At 43.3% G+C, this 17,775-nt stretch overlaps 1 long non-coding RNA gene across 1 annotated transcript; it reads left to right on the top strand.

Annotated features, from left to right (window-relative positions):
• Positions 1-7,324: 7,324 nt before the first annotated feature.
• On the top strand, positions 7,325-17,232 carry LOC115588017 (uncharacterized). The gene is made up of 3 exons (XR_003985260.1): positions 7,325-8,005; positions 15,364-15,461; positions 15,568-17,232. It is a non-coding gene; the product is annotated as an uncharacterized LOC115588017 (long non-coding RNA).
• Positions 17,233-17,775: the final 543 nt, after the last annotated feature.

Consider the following 17,775-nt stretch of genomic DNA (forward strand, 5'->3'; position numbering starts at 1 on the left):
CTGATCAGAAGTGATGCGTGATCAATACGCTCCTGTTCTCTGACACTGAAACACATAACACAAAGGTTCCTGCAGAGATTTGGGTCGTTTTCTCAGGACAACATCAGCTGATGATGGTGATAATAATGATTAATGTGTGATCAGGAGACAACAGAGCTAAAACTTGAAACAGATGACATGTTTGACTCGTGGTCGTTCAGGGCTTCTGTACAAATCTACAGTAAAACCTTCAACATCTGATTCTCAGGCGTGAAAGTCTCAATTTGTAACACAATAACACAATAATGTTCATTTTTCCTTCACACAACTTGACCCTGAAGATATTTCACAAAATACAAACATAAATGAAGTCCGGCACACGCAGACGACTCGTGTGTGATGTTATTAAACGAGCGTCGGCGTCTGTGTTGCGTTAGAAAGTGTGAGGCCGCTTTAAAGCTGCAGTTAATTAAGTGGAGCTCGTCAGACACAAACTGCAGAGCTGCTGCAGAAGTGCTCACATCAACTGCTACAGTGTTCCCTGCTAATGTGGATTAATGCGTCCTGTCTGCCTGCAGCTCCCGCAGACACCCACTCGTATAGACACAAGTAATTAAGATGAATAATCGGGATTTAAAGAGCCTTTGTTTGCATTATTGCTAAATTTCCAGGATAAGGACAGAGTTTGTGGGAGCTTTACACGAGCGCGTGAGGCAATTTGCTGTGCGAATGTTATTGTTCAAGGCTAACTAGCTAGTAAAACAATAGGCGTGATGTGTCATAGCGGTAAGTGCTGCTCCGAAGAGCTAAACTCCCCACCACTAATGAATTCATTAATCTCTCTATTTATTCCTGACAAGCAATTATCTCCTCTCACAGAATGAGGGTCAGGAGGCAAGGTTGAGAGCTCCTGGGTGAATCTGCAGAGGAGGAAACAGAGGAGCTGCCGCCTCACACACCTGCTGGACCCGCCGGGCTGGTGGTTCTGGTCCACACTGTGAGACGCTGTCCAACGTTAACCTTCATCCAGATATAAAGTTAGTGACGTTAGCTTCTTCCTTCTGTCAGTCGTGTTTCTGTCTGTGCGGTTTAAAGACTTTTACAGAAAAATCATCGACTGGGTTAGTTTCCAGTTTGTGATCTCTGGTTCTTCTCCTGTTCATCTCCGACACGTGAAGTAGTAAAAACACCAGCTTCTAAGAAGACTCTGAGAAATTTTCCTGAGGCCTTGTCCACGCCACACAGGTGTTTCTTACAGCAAAGCTCTTTCTATACGTTTTGACCTTCTGTCAACAACACATCAGGAACCTCCTGCCAGGGTGAAGATGTTCAGTGACGCTGTTCAGTGTTCATGTGTGGACAAGCGAACAGGGTTTTTTTGTCTTGTCTCCTTTGACGTCAGAGTGTGTCCGTTATCTCCTCAGAGCAGTTTTGGTCGAGTTTCAACCGCGTATATAATCACGTATAAATGTAGATCTGAGGAACAGAAGCATCAGAATGAAGGGAGCTGCCATCGCTACATCCTCCTCCAACACAGACATGGTCGCAGTGGATGCTGTTGAAGAACTGCAGCCCGAACTGATCTGAAGAGACGTTATCTTCAGCTGAATTCTTCACTGTAGCTGCCAAGCTAATAGCGTTAGCATGCAGCCCGTCTGAAGTGGAGGTCGACCACAGACGAGCGGCACGGAGACATCTGAGGTTTCATAGGTTGTTTCTCTGTTTTAAATCAAATCTCCAGATACTTCAGGTGTTTAGCAGAACTGTTGTGTGGACTACAACACTTTATATCATCAGGAGGAGGAGAGGAGGACTTTATATCCTCAGGAGGAGGAGAGGAGGACTTTATATCCTCAGGAGGAGAGGAGGACTTTATATCATCAGGAGGAGGAGAGGAGGACTTTATATCATCAGGAGGAGGAGAGGAGGACTTTATATCATCAGGAGGAGGAGAGGAGGACTTTATATCATCAGGAGGAGAGGAGGAGGACTTTATATCATCAGGAGGAGGAGAGGAGGACTTTATATCATCAGAGGAGGAGAGGAGGACTTTATATCATCAGGAGGAGAGGAGGAGGACTTATATCATCAGGAGGAGGAGAGGATGACTTTATATCATCAGGAGGAGGAGAGGAGGACTTTATATCATCAGGAGGAGGAGAGGAGGACTTTATATTCATCAGGAGGAGGAGAGGAGGACTTTATATCATCAGGAGGAGGAGAGGATGACTTTATATCATCAGGAGGAGGAGAGGAGGACTTTATATCATCAGGAGGAGGAGAGGAGGACTTTATATCATCAGGAGGAGGAGAGGAGGACTTTATATCATCAGGAGGAGAGGAGGAGGACTTTATATCATCAGGAGGAGGAGAGGAGGACTTTATATCATCAGGAGGAGAGGAGGACTTTATATCATCAGGAGGAGGAGAGGAGGACTTTATATCATCAGGAGGAGGAGAGGAGGACTTTATATCATCAGGAGGAGAGGAGGACTTTATATCATCAGGAGGAGGAGAGGAGGACTTTATATCATCAGGAGGAGGAGAGGATGACTTTATATCATCAGGAGGAGGAGAGGAGGACTTTATATCATCAGGAGGAGGAGAGGAGGACTTTATATCATCAGGAGGAGGAGAGGAGGACTTTATATCATCAGGAGGAGGAGAGGAGGACTTTATATCATCAGGAGGAGGAGAGGAGGACTTTATATCATCAGGAGGAGGAGAGGAGGACTTTATATCATCAGGAGGAGGAGAGGAGGACTTTATATCATCAGGAGGAGGAGAGGAGGACTTTATATCATCAGGAGGAGGAGAGGAGGACTTTATATCATCAGGAGGAGGAGAGGAGGACTTTATATCGTCAGGAGGAGGACTGGACTTTTATCTTCTGGTGAACTGTTCCTTTAAATTTTCACTGGTGCTGAGCAGCTATAATTAAATACAAAGCAGCATTCAGATGAACAACAGTCTGTTCTCCACCACAGCATTAATTTACAGAGCTCATTAATCATGTTCTCACACACTCACACTGATACACACCTGTGTGTGTGTGTGTGTGTGTGTGTGTGTGTGTGTGTGTGTGTGTGTGCGCACGTGGAGCCACATTCAACACCACACTCTGATTTTCCCGTCTCGTTCCTCTACAAACAGCAGCAGCCTGGTCCAGCACCTCCTGCCACCTTCTCGACACCTCATGTAAAACCGTGGCTGCTGCAGGAGCTCGTAAAGTTTGACCTTGCTCTCACTTACGTGTTTTTCACACATAGCGGGGCACAAAACCTATAAAAGGCGCTCAGTAATCGCTGAGGACAGGCCGAACACAATGAAATAGGTCTTCGCGGGGAACCACAGCGCTCCATCTCCAGCCCGTCTCTGAGGGATGACCGTCTAAACTGGAATAAAACCCCGTTAAACGGTGTCACAACATGAATCACTGCCCCGCGAGACATCCATCACTGCTTAAAAGGTGACCACAAATGATCTGTGAGCCACTAGATATTGATTACTCATGTGCTGCAGGTGTCAGGTTTAATGTTGCAGCGGCTTGATAGCGTCGCCTCTGACAGCCGCTGCCCTAACTCTCCTCTGATAGATTTTAATGGTGAAATATTGATTTCTTTCTGGCCAAGGTCTGCCAGCAAGGGCCAGATCATTTGTTGGGGTAATGCAGGACACTCTGTGCCCTGGTCCCAATCAATCATTTTGACAGGAAGCACCAAAGAGAAGAGGAAAAAAAAAAAAAAAAACCTGGTGAGGCTTCAGCAGATACATCCACAATCAGGACGTACAGACAGAGCGCTGCAGATATCTGCGACTCTAATATGAATACTAATGATGTGTTTATTGAGTGGGAATGCTCAGCAAATCACAGCTGACGGGGTAACAGTCGGAGTGCCTTGAGCAGGGAATGAGGATCTCGGAGAGAGGGTCTATATTTTATTTAAGCGTGTGTGTGCCGGGGCCGGGGAGAGAGACTCAGGTAATGTGTTGTGTTACAACTCAGTGGTCGTTCCCCCCAGCCGGAGCGATAACAGACTTGCTAATGGGAAGCCATCAATCACAATCAGCCTCCTATTCCACCAGTGTCTCCGCTCTCCTCGGCTCTGTAACAGGGAGCTGGAATAGAGGTAATAATGGAGTTTTGTGGCTGCAGCAGCAGCAGCAGCTCGTCCACAAGTCATATCTCCAGCCAAAGCAATAGATGCTTTGCCATGTCAGCACGTCTTTTAATAAGAGAGCCACAAAACGGCCATGAGAAGCAGTTAAAGGCTGGACGAGGCCTTGGGCCGCTCGGGGAGAGCAGAATTAATGTGCAGCCGGTCTCAGGTGGGATGAGTGTGTTGGCTGTTTGGTGCCAAAAGCAGCTAATTGGTTTTTCATTACACTCTGTTCAGTCTACTGTTACATCCTCACAGCACCGGCTGCAGACAAAGGACAGAGAATGAAGGAAGAAGAGAGCGCGGGAGGATGAATTTCATGTTTCTGCACATTTAAATCACATTTTATCAACCGGAGCGTCGAGCTGCAGCTCACAGCTGACGGCAGGAAGGAGAGTTCTGAGTTAACATGTGACGTTTGTCTCGTTCTGATTGGAGCAAACAAAGCTAGCAGCTAGTTAGCTTCCCTACATACTGTATGTTTCTCATTCAATGGAGACTCTAGTTCAAGAATTTCTCAAACTGTCCATGAAAAGACAAAAACCAACAATGTTTGAGTCGATCTCTTGATTCTTTTTTACTTTTACCATCTTCAGCATCATCAGCCCACACAGAGAAACAACCGTTATTCTCATATTAAACATTATATTGTACATATTTCACATAATATTGCAAAGAAGATTTTATAATGACACTGCAGTAACTCTGCTCTCTCAGCCTGGAGACCAGCAGGTACGTGAAGCTGACGCTGATCTCTGCCTCACACAGCAGGACAGGAAAACATACAGATTCAACATGTCGACGTGTACACGCTAAAACATGTTCTCAGGTGACCGGGTCAGAACACCTGTACCAGCGACACCGCGGGTCTGATCCCTGCAGAGAGTAAGAGGAGGACGCGGTGCTTCTGCTGGGACTATTTCCAGCGGTGGATTAATCCACATGTGGCAGCAGGACGCTGGACGAGGGACAGTTCTGGTCACTGACACGTTTGAATAGTTTCTGGACGACGATGCAGCTCAGAGACATCAGAAGCTGATCGAGCACTTCTGGTTTGAGAACTTTTCATGTCAACAGGAAAATACAAACTTCAAGTTAAACCAGTAACAGCTGATGTTTGGAGTCTAATTACTCTTGTGTACTTTATATTTTAGTCTTTTCTTATTTTCTGTGGACGTGTTCTTTTGTTTTGAACTGAGTTTACTGCTGATAAACACACACAAACACACACAGAACACACACAAACACACACCCTGTAATTAAATATGACAAGATGAGTAAATAAGATTTTGAGGTGTTATTTCATTTTGATTTCATCTTACAAAGGGTGTACAAATAACATCTTTGCTTCTTCTTTTGTCTGAACCTGTTTTAGAAAATTGTAGTTTCCTTCATACTTCTTCAGACCTCTGTGGTCCAGATGTGGATCAGAACACTTTGCCGTCACTCAGCCTCTTCAACATGTCGTCTAACTGCAGATCTAATGTTTTATGTCTTTAGTTTAAAGTCTGAATGTTTGGAAGAAGCAGCTGCTGCCTCAGTTCAACACTCTTTATACATTTATATCAAATATTCATTATGTTAAGATGGAATGCTCGTTTTCCCACCACAGCTGATATCTGACGTCTCTCACTCACCTGGATCAGAATCATTTGAGTGTACCTGACCTGCCTGATGCTAACACTGTTAGCTCAGCAGCTCCAGTGAAGACTTGATCTGAATAAAGGGTGTAAATCTGATCTCAGATCAGGTTGTGATGTGTTCTGTCCTGCAGACTGACATCACAGCTGTGTGGAGACGTCTGATGTTTTAAATCAGGTCTGAGCTGCTTCAGGTGTTTAACAGAATGATGCAACTCTGTTTCACTGTGAAGCTCCAGAACTGTTCTGTGGACCACCACACTTCACCTGATGAATAATAATAACAGAATTGTAATTTTTTATTGACTGTTCCTTTAAGTTTTCTATATTTATCTTGACCTCCTGCTGTAACAGGAGATCAATAAAGAGTCCTCTCATTTTAAACTGCATAAATTCTTCTAAATAAGAAGCTTCACATTAAAATTACTCAGAGATCTGATCAATCTTTTAGGAGTTGTATGTCGAGAAAATGCACAAATGTTCCGTTAAACATCCCGTTGTGTTCAGGTTCACTTCACACTCACCACTAACGATATTTTACATCCTGACTGATAATTATATATATTTTCTTTATTGCTTTCTTCTGGTTTCAGTGAGGATTCGTCTCATCGGCTGAGTGCAGTTTGTCCTCGGAGCTGATGCCCAGCAGGGGGCGCAGCACCACACCGATCCACCACACTGTCAACAAGCTGACTGTAACGGATGAAGTGATTCTGACCACGCTGAATAAATACCAGGGTGGGCATGTTCCGGCCTGCACGCCTGTTTGTTCTGGTTCTGATCCGCTCCGAAAATATTTTATTCTGTTTCATCAATTTCAATTATCAGATCTTCTCGTTGATGCGTCTGATAAAAACACAAAACACACATTCGGGTCTCGGGACGATTGTTGCGACCGATGGGACGTACAAGCGCACACACACACACACACACACACACACACACACACACACGCACGCACACACACACACACACACACACACACTGTTGTTTCCCAGGAGGGATCAAGTGGAGGTTAAAGACTTGTAACCAGACTAATGGCCGACTTCCGCCTCGTATTGTTCCGTCGTCTTTGGGCTGTCTGCGTGGAACATGTATGTCAATCAAACGGCGGTGTCTGCATGTGGCACTGCGTTGCCATGGCTACAGGGTAGCCTCACAGTGAAATGTGGTCAGGCGGGGGGGCCCCGAACCCAAATACACCAGGGGCCCCCCGGAAAAGGTGACTTCCTTCCTCCCAGAGCCGCGTGTTCTCTTCTGCATCGTTACTGATGATTATTATTTACTGGAATCTTTCTCACTGTAGGAGAAATGTCAAATCAGCGAGGTTCTTATAACTCGACGCTGTCTCCAATAAAAAACCCAAAAGGTCGCTCACTCACACATCAAAGCGAGCACTCTGTGTGAGGGCGAACAATAGTCGTCACACATGACGGCCTCTGTTCTGTGGCCGGCGTTCGACTCCCTGAATCTCCAAAGACGTGGAGCCGGTGGGGATCCAGCAGGCGGGGCGGCGCTGCAGCGACAGGTCCGCACCAAAGTCAACACACTGCACACACACACTTCAGTGAAAACACACACCTGTGACGACACACGGCGATACGTGACGGATTAACAGATCGTCAGGGTGTTTCTTTAAATCTAAACATGGACTCAGACTCAGCTCCACCTGGACAGACGTAAATCACTGCGTAACTATTTCTAAATCATCTCGTGGGAGCAGTGAAGCTCTTTCATCCAGACGCTCGTCACCGCAGCCTCAAACCCTCCTGGGTGTCGGCCGCCGGAGCACAAAGGCCAGACTGTGCTCCTCCTGCGGGCAGAAAGTCAGTTTGTGTCTAATCACATATGGCATTGTCATCATACAGTGATTTCCTGCCCTGACACAAACTCCACAGCCACTCGGTCATGGAGGTCAAACCGAATTTTCTCAGAGAGGGTCTGGAGATACAAAGGCACTGTCACGGTCCCCCCGGTGATTTCCACTCCCTCCCTCCGTCTGCTGGGAAGCTACAGAGCTAAATCTCAAGTGGAGATGAAGTTGGTGGCTGTGAGTCGGGGTGTGTGTGTGTGTGGAGGAGCAGGCTGAGGAGTGGTTAGCGGGTCAGGAGGTCAACGTTTCTGGGGACTGCACACTCATGATGTGTGGGTGACCTTGGAGCTCCAGGAGACAGTCTGCACTCGGCTTTCTTCACCGCCAACGTCTCCTCGATTCACTCCCCCGAGGTACATTTCAAACTTTTCCCTATAAGACGACTCTCGATGATGATAATCAGCTCGAACAGGAAGGATGTTTAATTTCATACACTTATATAGTTTTAATCACGTAACAACTGAAGTGGAGGAAGAAAAACTTTAGCTTCAGTAGAAGTAGAAATACGACAGTGTAGAAATACTTTGTCACGTCCTGCGTTCACGTCTTTACTTCACTGAGAGCGTTAATATTTACTAACAGCACCCAAAATAAATGTAATAATTATGGAGAATGTGACTGAATTATAATTATTGATACATCAACGTGTTTGTGTCCTAAATGTGGAGCTCATTTTAATTTAAACATAATGAAACTGTTGGGTTGCTCCTGAATGTTCCTGTTGAAAATCAATAAAACTGAATATTAATCTACAACATTTAAAACAAAACGGACAAAATTAAGTTTCAGATTGTATTTTGTAATATTATTCTTAATCTGCAAAGAGATTAGAAACAACAATGATGAAGTTATTTATTAAAAGTTGTGCAGTATTTGAAAACTGTTCTTTGGTAAATGTACTTAATTACTCTCTGCAGTTGTTTTCAGAACATTAAAGCTTAAAAGTCGACAAAATGTGTCTGAAAGCTGAATATTTTCCTGACGTCTAGGATTTATATATAAATAACTGAATATATATTATATAATTGTATTTCTGTGGTGTGATGTGTTCTATATTTAATCAGCCGTGTGAGTGTTTTATGTTTGTTGCACGAAGGAAACAAGAAACTCTCTTTGTTTGTTGTGTCAGAAAATAATTAATTTACGATGATTTCAAGAGAAAAATAAACGACTGCACTTTAATCTGAACACATTGAAACTTACAGAAGAATTATGATAATAATTAAAACTTTTGTATATTATCTGTTTTATTATCTGGACAGTTTTGATTTTTCTAGCAACATTTTGCACATTTTCCAGGGTTCGGTCACGTCGCTGGTACGAGTGCAGGATTTTATTCTACGATACAAAACGACAAGTTTTAAAAGAAGAATCCAGAAATTTAAACTAGCTGACGTAAAATTTTACTCCCGACAAAAAGAAGAAATGTAAATAAATAATTCAGAATTTTATTTCTAGCAAAGTCGACGACTCTGAAACACGACTGTGAACATGTTGGGAGATAAAACGTCCAGAAAATAAAACTGAACACTTGAAGGTCAACTCAGAAATCTACTTTACTGCAAAGTTAAATAAAATAGATCTAAATAAATAAAAGCCTTTGGACTGTGTCTGGTGCTGGAGGCCCGTGGGGGGGCTGAGTTCTGCCCTCAGTGTGTCTGAGATCCAAATCAGCTCAGTCGTCAGAACAAAGCGCTGACGTATCTGATGGATCTGAATTCGTACGTACTGTATCGACATTTTTACAGCACGAGTGAAAGCTGGAAAATCTGGACGACAGACATTTATAACCGTGACTTTAAGGAGACTGTGGGAAAATTCATCGACGTGTTTGTAGCGTCAAAAGCCTCGTATTTTAAACTCGACATAGTGACGTTTCCGCCCTGTTTGTGGGGACTGAGCCCAGGATTCCCTCAGTACGTAAACCCGATTGGACTGTAAGCACCGGGTCGCTCCAACATAAAACTGAACATAGATAAACATCGAGAGAGGTTTAGCTCTAACACGTGTTGTGTTTAGACATCTTTGAGTTGAAATCAGCAGATGAATGACTAACAGCAGGTCCGACCGGAGATCTGGTGGTCTGCCCGGTAACAGAACGCCTCGTTTTGTGATATTTTTGCATTTTAAATGGTTTTAAACACCAAACAATAATCAGGAAACTGAAACCCAGACGACCCACCACACCAGCGTCTGATTTTATATATATCACTCATAAAAACAGCTCACGGTTTAACTCATATTGCCGTTCGCTGTGTCACTGATCTGCCTTTCCCTCCGTGAGGCCCCTCCATGACTCTGGCCGTGGACAACATGGCCGCTCATGTTAATAACAGACCTGATCCTGGTCTCGCTGTGACCCGAGACCTGAAGCTGTCCGCTGCTGTTTATCCAGTTGCTGTGGGCTTGTAGCTACACGGCCGGCGTCCCGTCCTGTTAGCTCGTCCGCTGACAGACACATATGACATGCTAAATCACTGACGCCATTAGACATGCTCGCTGACCAAACGGATGACATGCTAGGGTCCTAATCCCTGGTTTGAATTGCTGTGCGCTCCGTGACTAAATGCTTTCGGTCAAACACAAATCATCAGTGTGTAATCCACTTAGCTGTGTGTGTGTGTGTGAGAGAGACAAAGACGGTGTGTGTGTGTGGTCCAAAATAGCATAACAAACTGTAACATAGCAGCTTTAAAGCTGAACATGACCTGGAGGTCAGGACGGAGCCGCGGGGAGTTAAACTAGCTGCTAGCAGATTAGCTCATGCTAAAGCTCCTGTTTACATTTATCATCTGTGAGGTTTGAGCCACTGAACACTAAATGTCTGATAACTGTGGACGTGATAAATGATCAATATTATTTCAACAACTGGTACGACACATTCTGACGTCACTGAAATAATGATGAGATTAAATCAGAACGATTCGTCTATCTGGAAACAAACTAAAGCACGAGTCTAAAATGTAAATTTGTTTCCACACAAATCCTGAAGATTAAATCTCTCCATTATTTTATAAACTGATTTTTATTAACATATGAACCAAAGAGATCCTGTGGATTTAAATTCACGACTTGGGAAAAGACATTTTCATTCCACAGACGGACGATCATAAATGTTTTGTTTCAGTTGTGCAGAAACAAAAGATTTCATGTTCTGCTTAAATTCAGAGAAAGAACGAAACATTTCTGTCTGTTAGCGAACTCCTCCGTTAGCTTCCGTTAGCTTCTGTGACTCTCTGGTGACTTTCATCATCTCTGTAAATCAGAACATCTTAGACGAAAACTTAATTTTTGTGAAAGTAGAATAAAACTTAAGAAGTTTCATTCTGGACCTTGAAAACAAACATTCTTTACTTGTAGCTGAGCGTCCTTTATACACGTTACGTGACGACACCAGATTAAATTCAAAGTCTAGTTTGAGCCTAATTCCTAACTAAGCACAGAGTGTACGTGGTGTGAACGTTTTAAAGGTTATTTAACACTACATTGTGTTGTGACGTGATCGTAATCCTTTCTGTTGATTGTAGGTAATTAACGTTAGCTAGTTTAGCTGTTTGCTGTTGCGAGTGGAACAAGAGACGACACGTAAACACAGCAGAGGACTTTATGGAAGACAATCATTTGGTGAGTTTGGACTTTATGTCTCTGTGCTGCAACTTAAAGTGAAACTCTCTCCAAAATGCAACCGAGGCTTTTTTTTGTAAATGTATACGAGTCAAACCTTCATGTAAAAGCATAATTATGATGAAAGAGGCACTTTTAAGATTTATCGTAGTTTCGTTTTCGGGTCAAACTCATTTTCAATGGGAGTGCTACGGGCACTTTTATGATAGCATCAAAATCTCTATGTTTAAAACAGTAAGAAGTCTCGACACAACATGAAACTTTGCTGGTAGTATCACCAGGGTCTCTACACATGAACACGAGCATTGAGAACATTGTTTGTGTACACAGAGTTTACTAAAAAGAAGGTTTTTGAACAACTCACGTTAGCAGTAGCTTGTTCCGCTCGCCGCCGTCCTGCCAGTGGAGAAGTGTCGATCTCTGAATGTGACGTAACCTGGAGGACAGTTAAGGTGGAACGCTCCTAAAGCTTAGTTCCATATAAATGCAGGATAATTAGTTGTTTTGTCGTTAGTGAAAAACAATATTGACCTTGAAGTTGAAAAAGGAGCCTCATATAAGAAACAATACTAAAATCAAAAGCCGGAAAAGTCACGTGAGATCTCGCGTGGATAGTTGTTGCTGGAAGACAGTAGTTCCACCTTAACTGTCCTCCAGGTTACGTCACATTCTGAGATCGACACTTCTCCACTGGCAGGACGGCGGCGAGCGGAACAAGCTACTGCTAACGTGAGTTGTTCAAAAACCTTCTTTTTAGTAAACTCTGTGTACACAAACAATGTTCTCAATGCTCGTGTTCATGTGTAGAGACCCTGGTGATACTACCAGCAAAGTTTCATGTTGTGTCGAGACTTCTTACTGTTTTAAACAGAGAGATTTTGATGCTATCGTAAAAGTGCCCGTAGCACTCCCACTGAAAATGAGTTTGACCCGAAAACTAAAATACGGTAAATCTTAAAATTGGCGCCTTCAACTTCATTATGCTTTTACATGAAGGTTTGACTCTGGTACATTCACAAATAAAGCCTTGGTTGCTTTTTGGCGAGAGTTTCACTTTAACTTCACAGCTTCATCATCAAACCAGGTAGTTTCAACATATTAATTAGTTTAAACTATTGATGACTTTTAATGTACAGAGCTCGTAGAAGCTGCAGATAGAAGCGTCTCTTTTCTTGAATTGATTATTTTAAAGTGTTTGTCAGATACAGAATGATGTTCTGTTGATCTCTGAGGTTTGTCGCCCAACATGAACACTGTTGGTATCACGCGGTATCTTTGTTTTCAGCGTCAAGAGGAAGTTAACAGTTTGAGTTTTACTGTGTAGAGTTGAAGCCCCGCCCCTTCCTGTTCCCCTCAGGATCAATACATGATTTGTCTCTCTTCATTACCAGACAAAGCGTTTCTGATATTGAGGGCAGATGATTCTAACAACAGCCGTGTTGTAACGTGAAAACGATGGAAGAGGCTGAGTGTTCATGATAACATCTTTGAGACAGAACCGAGCCGGTCCAACGGGCCACAGACGCAGCGCGTAAACGAAACCTGAGTGTAGAATATCTTACGTTACGTCTCTTCGTCACTACGATCCTCCAACACTTTCTCTTGAAGTCGTCTTTGCCAACATTTGCCTTAAAATACACACTTTCTTTCCTGCTGTTGTCACGGCGACGTCTGTACTGACTCGAGGAGCTGATGGCTTCTGGGAAATGTAGTTTGTTCGAACTAAGCAGGAATATGGAATAAACCAGTGCTTGTTGATTGTTAGTGATCATAATATGATGACCAGCGTAGAAAATAAGAGCTGTGTATCATTTCAGATCAGAATTCCTTTATTTGTCCCGCAGACGAGGACATTTCTGCTCGTGTTCAGAGGTAAATGTTGTGTTTCAGACTTTGTTCTGAGGTCCAGCTGACTCACATTCACTCTGTAGGACGATGTCGCCTTGTAATAAAGGTTGTGTCTTCTGTTTTTAACGTCGCCCTCGCATGATGAGCAGCACAGAACTGTTGCTCAACAAACTGTTTCTGTTCCAAGGCTGGATCCAAAATTACATTTTCACACAAAACGATTATGAATGAGGCTTTTTTCTTACTTCTGTACAAAAACCCTGAACATGCAGTTGTTCCATCTGCTCTCCAGACACATCCATGAAACAACAGTTCAAATGAATTCCAGAATAATTTAATTGCTACAAATTGACACGAAAGAATAAAATGTACAACAACAACTCTTCGGCTGTAAATCTGAGCGCGAACACCGAAAAAAACAAAAAAAAAATCCCCCCGCGTTTATTCCTCGACATAAAACACACACAACAAAAGGCGGCGCCCGCGACAGCGTGAGCACATGTGTGCGTGTTCACGTCCTCGGCGCGGCGGGCTGAGCTATGTGACCAGCTTTCATGAATATCAAGGTATTCAGGGGCACTTAAAGGGTTTAACACTGCGCTTAATCCCTGCTACAAGTCCCCAGAAAAACCAATTTAGCTGCCATAAAAGAGGCCGCCGCTCCCTCTGCCTCTTCCTCGCCTCCTCGCCTCTCTTCCCTCTTCCTCTATATCCCAATGATGGAGATTAGGCTTATTAAGAGGGCTTATTGTCTGTGGTGTCATGGATACCCAGTGATTACACACTCCGTGGCTGCTCCTCCTCCGTTCGCCCTCAAACCTCGCAGGGATTCGTTGCCTCCAAAGTCAAATCAATTATTCCCCCCCCACACCGTCCTCCTCCTCCACATTCACCTCTGATATCGTGCCAGACAGGCTGCACACTTCATTGTCAACAAGCAGAGACGGCGAAAGGCAGGGGAGTATCTGAAAAGAGGCTGCGATTGTGGATTTCACGAGGTGGCTCATCCCGTCGTTCACCAGAGAAATATTCCTCCTCTGCTGCTGCTGATTCATCCGATTCAACAAATACACTAATAAATGCTGCCAGACGCTCGACTGAAGGTTCAGAACCAAATCTGTCACTTTCTCCAGTCGAGGTGCTTTAAATGTAACGTGCTAAACAAACGTACACGTTATCATGACGTCACCAGGATTCATGTACTCAGCAGGGAAATCTGTCAGTAGAGAGCATACCTCCGCCAACATCCCTTTAATTCAATTAAGCCTCATCCAATATCAAATAAAACATTTACATACGCTACATGTTCGCTCCAACATTAAACGTCCTCACAGCGAACACGGAGACTCATCTACTCACTAGTCCGTCTTTACAGGCCACTTTAGTTACACACTGTTCTAACTCTGACTTTACAACTTGTACATTGATCAGTTTATAGAAAACCTGGATAGTAACTGTGCAGTAAGACTCTTAGTGGTGGTGACGTTTCAGTCATGTGACCGTGATGTCGTCTGTTTGTAGCCTAGCATTAGCTTCTTACTGCTACATGTTTAATTTATGTTCATCTGTGGAGATTATCTTCATGAACAGAACCTGGACAGATCAGAAACTTCAGATTATTTTTTGTAATAATCCAGAATCCAGTTCAATGATCCCACAGAGGAACCAGAGAGATGCAGGACGCGTCATCACTACACCTCCGTACGTCTGTTTTCATCATGAGAACAAATAAGAGAAAAGAGAAAACAGTTTATTGATAATAAAGCTGATAACAGGGACACAATCACAGCTGAGCCTCGTTAGCTCGACTGAATCTCACTAAATCACAAACAAACAACTTTATAAACTCATTTATTATGTCGAATTAAACATGTTTGGATTTATTATAAGATGATGTGACCCAAGAAGACAAGGTTGTGTAATAAACCAGACTGAACTTTATTAGTAACGTCTTATATTACTACATTACCACTGAAGGTAATATAGAGGAGAATAAAAGAAATGAACGTGATTTTTAATCTGTGTCACGACTTGTTTGCAGACACGAGCAGATTGAAGCGACTCGTCTTTGTAGAGAAACTGATGATTACAGACTGAATGTGAGAATGATGTGATGACTGTTGCTGTTCACTCTCCTCCTGCACATGAATGGAAACTCTGCCTCCTGAATTGGAAGTGATTTGACCTCTGACCTTGTCGTTGCCTCTGCGGTTATGAGACAATGATTTGTGTTCCTCAGGAACCCCCCGCTGCCTCCGCGAGCTCACAGGCTGGATGTTAAACCCCGGGGAGCCCGCGGGCCGACAAGGAGCTCCCGAGGATCGGGCCTAAAGAGGGGTGAGAGGGGTGACGGCTTTAAATGTTCCCCCGCTGCCGGGGCACTTGACCCCGGCTGGCCCCTTGAAGCCCTCGTTCACGGCTGATGTCATCCCCTCTTTTGCAGAGCGGTAACGGCGGCTTGACTCGAATGTCTTTGTGAGTACCTGCGTGTTGGGTCATCTGACGCCTGACACTCGCTCTTATCCCGGTCCAGATCCAGGAAGGCGGCGCCGCTTCGATCACGAGAGCTCGTTGACCTTGAACAGCGAACCGCGCCAGAAAAACCACAACCTTTGAGACGCGGCGAGGAAATGAGAGCGAGGACGAACAATCAGGACAAACAGAAGGGTGAGCAGGTGAGACACAGAAACAGAATGTATAATTGAGCCCGTGCATGAATGGGTTATCTCCCGTCAGTAGACCCTGAACACAAAGGTTCTGCTTTTGTATGTGAGGAAACAGAAGGAGGCCCGGCCCATGTGGGACCAGCCGAGTGTGTGTGTGTGTGTGTGTGTGTGTGTGTGTGTGACCAGACAACAGAAAGGTCTGCGGCAGGAGACCCCGGACACTGATAGGCACTCGTGAAGCCTCTTCAGCAGGTTAGCGGCGACATAATTAAAAAGATAAACCTTATGAGCAGGGCACAGAGATAAGGGGCGTAATGAGAGCGAGCGGGGAGATCGTCCAATGAGAGCGCAGACGGGGGGGTTAGGAGGCGGTCTCAGGGGAAATAAACCCCGACCTGTCAATCATCCGCCAGAGATAAGTGAGGATATGGAGCCCGGAGCAGATCCAGGAGAGCATGATCTGTAGCTTAATGTGGTCGGGAGTCTCGTCCAATCAGAGGGCTTTAAAGAGAAGACCTGATGACACACACACACACACACACACACACACACAGAGTCGCTGACTGAAGTCTGACGTGTGTTCAGGACTTCATGGTCCATCTTTAACACAACTCATCCCTGGTGACACGCTCAGTACCGACCCGTGTTCAGTCCAGTGTGCTCTGCAGTCCGGTTCATATCAGACACAAGGTCCAAGTTCTGGAAATAAAACAGATTTAAGAGAAACTGAGACTTATACAGATTATTATTATTATTGTACAGAGACAAAAAAACAAATCGGTGTCAACACATTTTGGTTTTGTGTGCAAACTGTAGAACAAATGAGATTGATCTTGTTTAAACATGAACATTTATGTGATGTTATAATGTGAATGTGTTGAAGATGTTCATTTGATCATAATGATTCATGTTGTTACATCATGACACGTTAAACAAAAACATTTTTATGTTACTACAAAACACAAACTTGTCTCATGACACCAACAAACAACAATATACCATTTATTTTGTTATGACGTGATAATTTATAGTAATTACATTTCACATCTTTTCAGGTTATATTATCACGTTCTAACTGTAATCTTTTATCATTTTAAAGAAGGCTTAATAACATATTGTCATAACAAGACACACGTATATTTATATATAATCAGTTTTAATTTCTTTACAATGTAAAAATATCTTGTATTAACAACAGACTATTTATCTTAATGCTGAAATGTGTTAATTTATTGTTACGACATAAAACATTTAGAATTAAAATGCTGAGATATTTTCACATTATCACATTTTAACAGCAGTGTGTCGCGTCACGAAAATTTATTTATTTATTTATTAAGCTCTGATGTTATAACAATTATATTTCACTTTAGAACAAGAAACGCTTTTTATACTAATGTTCTCAGTTTGTATGATGTAATAAATATGTATTTATGACCTGATTTTATACTTTTTTCACTGATTGGCTTCAAACACATCACTGACATTTCATCACGTTAAAGCTAACCTGGCTAACGTGCTAGCACACAGTCGCCAAGTAGACACAGAGCTTTTACCTTCACCTGGAGTTGTGTGTCGGGTCTTTATGTGAATATAAATCAGATATTTACTCCCATTCTCTTTTTGTGTCCAGTCTTCAGCGACTCCTCAGATAATGTGGCTCTGCAGCTGCTAAATAATCCTCAAAGTTCATCAGCTGGTTCTTTACTACGACCCAGAGGAGCGCAAAATCACGCTAGCCCAGAAAAATCTGAGTTTAAGAGACTTGAAAGACTAAAATAAGAATTACAGAGCAACAGTTTTATGTTAAGTACATTTAACTTGAGTTTTAATTGTCACCCTGAGTAATTCACCCAGTCTGGTGTGAACCTGAGTGAGTCTTGGAAATAAAAAAATAGCACCGGAAACATGTTGCAATAACTAAAAGAGAAAAATTAGTTTAAAAAAAGTTCAGAATTGACAGAAACAGAAGGATTGTGACTCCA

The sequence above is a fragment of the Sparus aurata genome, chromosome 9, assembly GCF_900880675.1.
Source record: "Sparus aurata chromosome 9, fSpaAur1.1, whole genome shotgun sequence".
Lineage (NCBI taxonomy): Eukaryota > Metazoa > Chordata > Actinopteri > Spariformes > Sparidae > Sparus > Sparus aurata.